This window comes from Seriola lalandi, unplaced genomic scaffold (genome assembly GCF_002814215.2).
Source record: "Seriola lalandi dorsalis isolate HSWRI2012SDOR001 ecotype SW California unplaced genomic scaffold, Sedor1 jcf7180002054418, whole genome shotgun sequence".
Classification (NCBI taxonomy): Eukaryota; Metazoa; Chordata; class Actinopteri; order Carangiformes; family Carangidae; genus Seriola; species Seriola lalandi.
In genome coordinates, this window is record NW_019524971.1 from 191635 (window position 1) to 195060 (window position 3426).

General features: G+C 44.6%; 1 protein-coding gene across 1 annotated transcript in view; it reads right to left on the reverse strand.

The window, feature by feature from the left end:
* Positions 1-3426, reverse strand: part of LOC111657893 (uncharacterized) — a 248117-nt gene that overhangs the window by 191277 nt on the left and 53414 nt on the right. The gene's annotated exons all lie outside the window — the stretch shown is intronic.

Sequence of the window (3426 nt, forward strand, 5' to 3'; positions counted from 1 at the left end):
TGTGTGTGTGTGTGTGAGTGTGTGTGTGTGAGTCAGTCACGCCCTGCTTGATCGATTGCCAACGTTTCAGTGCAAACATTCTGGTAAAATTCACTGTTTGTGTGTACAGACACCTGTTCCACATGCTGCGTGTGTGTGTGTGTGTGTGTGTGTGTGTGTGTGTGTGTGTAATTACGTGATGGTCTTGGATTCCTCTGTCTGGCTCAACGGTTTGCGGGTGTGAAAAAGAAAAATAAAGAGAAAATGGGGGGAGAGACGGAGAAAGATGGATGGATGTTAGAGGAGAGTGAGGAGAGGAGATCAGAGCCGTAACCATAACAACACTGATAAAGCAGCTCTCACTAAGTTATGATCGTTATTTCATAAATGATCCATTGACTGTCAGACAGGAGTTAAAGTCCAAGGTGACGTCTTCACAAAGAGTCAGAAACACTCAGAGATATTTATTTTAACAGGATGTCAAGAGGAAAACAGAAAACGTTTCCAGGTCCAGAGACTGTTACCGACACAGTTATAGACACAGAAATACAGAAATGAATGTAGAAATAATTTTTATTTAAATGCAGAAATGTAAAAAAAACAGAAAAGAATGTAGAAATAAATGAAGAAATTACAGAAATAACCTTTTTCTTCACTAAAACGTATTTATTTTGCATTTATTTCTATATTTAAATGCAAAGACTGAAGACTGACTGTTACTGTAAAGAAAACCTGGAGACTTAAACATCCAGACTGTCTCTCCATTTCACCCAGTCCTGACCTCTCCTCCTCCTCCTCCTCTTCCTCCTCCTCCTCCTGCTGCTATCCTTCAATCACCCCTCCCCCGTCCTCTCTCCTCCTCTCTATTAGCACTTGTCAATGCTATCAGCCGGCTGTAATGCCCCGTCATTACACTCCGACTCTCCATGGGCCTTATCAGCCTGTAACCCTGTAACACTGGCTCCACCACGGCTCAGCTCTCTCTCTCTCTCTCTCTCTCTCTCTCTCTCTCCACTATACGACCAGTGTCTTCAGCTGCTTTGTCTCTGAAAGAGTCACTTACAAACCATTTACCAGCAGCTCTGTCCGGACTGAGCACGTCCCCCTCGTGTCATCGCTCTGAATGTTACTGAAATTAAAAGGACACGACAGAAAATACGAGTAATTTATCAAGTGACTCCATGAGATCAGGCTGTCAGTCATTTTTGTATTTTTAAAGATTGTTTTTTGAGTATATTTTACATTTATTTTGCTGCAATCAAACACTCGGTCAACCTTTTCTAGACAGACGAAATAAACTACATAATAAAATAAAGAAGAAAGTGCTGATGTGTCAGAAAAAGAGTCCAACTGGAGTTAAACCAGGGTCATTAGGCCTATTGATCTTATATTTTTGACACCTGCAGACGACGAGGTGCTTCCTGCAGCTCTTCAAACTTTCAGATCTTCAAAATGACTTTTCCACATCAGCTGCTTATTTTTGTTTCACAGGAAATCAGGAGATTTTTTTTCCTGACTTCAAGTAAAGTCACAGTAAAAGTTCATCACATTTCAACCGAATAAAACAAAGCTTCCTTTCCTCAGAACGCCTCCGTGTGCATGAGTGGAGCCTGCGCTCCGGCTCCCTCTAGTGGAGGAACCGGGAACAAAGGTGAGCTGCTCCCACAGGTGCTGAACCGCCTCGCTGCGCCTGAAGGGTCGAAGGTGATCGATCAGTACGCGTCACAAAACCTGGCAGCAGCAACAGAGTGGGTGAAGTAATGAGCGCTAAAATCTGTGGGTCAGAGTGTAACAGAGAGAGAGGATTGAGTGTGTGTGTGTGTGTGTGTGTGTGTGTGTGTTATGTTTGTGTATGAGCCTAATAGTGTGTAATTAACGTAATTCTCTGAGATTAGAGCAGAGCTGTAAACATTAGAGGGAAGGACAAGCCAGCTACTGTATGAGAGGACACACACACACACACACACACACACACACACACACACAGCCTCCAGCCTTATAAAACCAATACACAACAGTATGGTATTTAAGAGACTGATTCATCACTAGGTGTGTGTGTGTGTTTTAGTGTTTTATGGTGCGTTCTTGAAGCAGACCAACACTCTGCTCCGCGCTCTCAGGCATTTTAATGTTCATATATTAAAAATACACACACACACACACACACACACACACACACACACACACATACACACAGTTTGAACACCACAGTCACAGAGACACATCAATTGCATTCTACACATATGGTATATATAAAAATAAACATTATAAAGAATTGTAAAGAGTCCAAAGTATAAATAAGAATCAAATCCTACTAGTAACACTCTAATTGTTGAAATTGCAATGATACTGTGTGTTGATATATAATAATATTTTCACTTAAACATGTAACACTATTTAAGAAAAGACATTTTAGCAAACAGCTACACTTTTTAGCTCTATTTTGGGTCTCCTCCACCCTGCCTGCTGTTTGGTGCAGAGAATCAAAAACCCAAAACACTGTGCAGAGACGCTCGGTCGAGCCGCAGCATGTCGCTGTAAACCCGGCCCATCTGGCGTCTCAGCGGGTTAAAACAAACCATTAAATGTATGTGTATATACCATTTAACCATTGAGTCTGGTAAAAAATAAAGAGAAGGAAGGAAGTGTGAAAAATGGAAGAAGACATGAACAAACTCGTTAAGACTGACCCTGGTGCTCCTCACACATTGAAACCAGCTGGTACCCACTATATGCCCATACTTACCCGTATGTTTAGGGGCCCATAGCTCGAGGGTAAGAGCCCGGTGTGTGCGCAGATATGCGATTGCGAGCGCACGCTACTGTGTGTGTGTGTGCGTTTATGTGAAGCTGAATGCTTGAGCTCTGGGGTTACCGGGGGAGCCACGGCGCGGAGCTGAGGCCCAGACCAGAGGCCTCTCTGCCAGCCGCGGCAGCTCTGCAGCCCTGCCTGTCTCCTCCACACCTCCAGGCTGTCACAGAGGTCCTGCAGCGCTGCACTGTTTACCAGCGCCAGGCTGAAACACAGATGCAGCAGCTGCAGGAGCGTACCGATGTCTGACAGACCCGATGCAAAACCTCCAGCTAAAAAACATGGTCCTTACGGAGAATATTAGAAGCAGCAGTTGTGGCTTGTAATATTTTGTGCTTTGGCTGATTTATAAAAATGTCACGCAGGCAGAGTTGCGCCTTGTTTTGGCTACCACCGCTCGAAGAGGAGCTTCTACTGGATTCCTCTGGAGGGAGGGCGGACTGTTGGTTGCAGGGGTGGGGAGGGTGCGAGGGTGTGTGTGTGTGTGTGTGTGTGTGTGTGTGTGTGTGGGGTGTCCTTATGAGAAACAGTATCTGAGGTGGCGTTGGCAAGGAAATCTGATCCTGTTCGCAGTGTGAGAAACACGATCGACAAGTCAGCAGAACTGTGTTTGTTTCCTTCAGACCTCAGCGAGC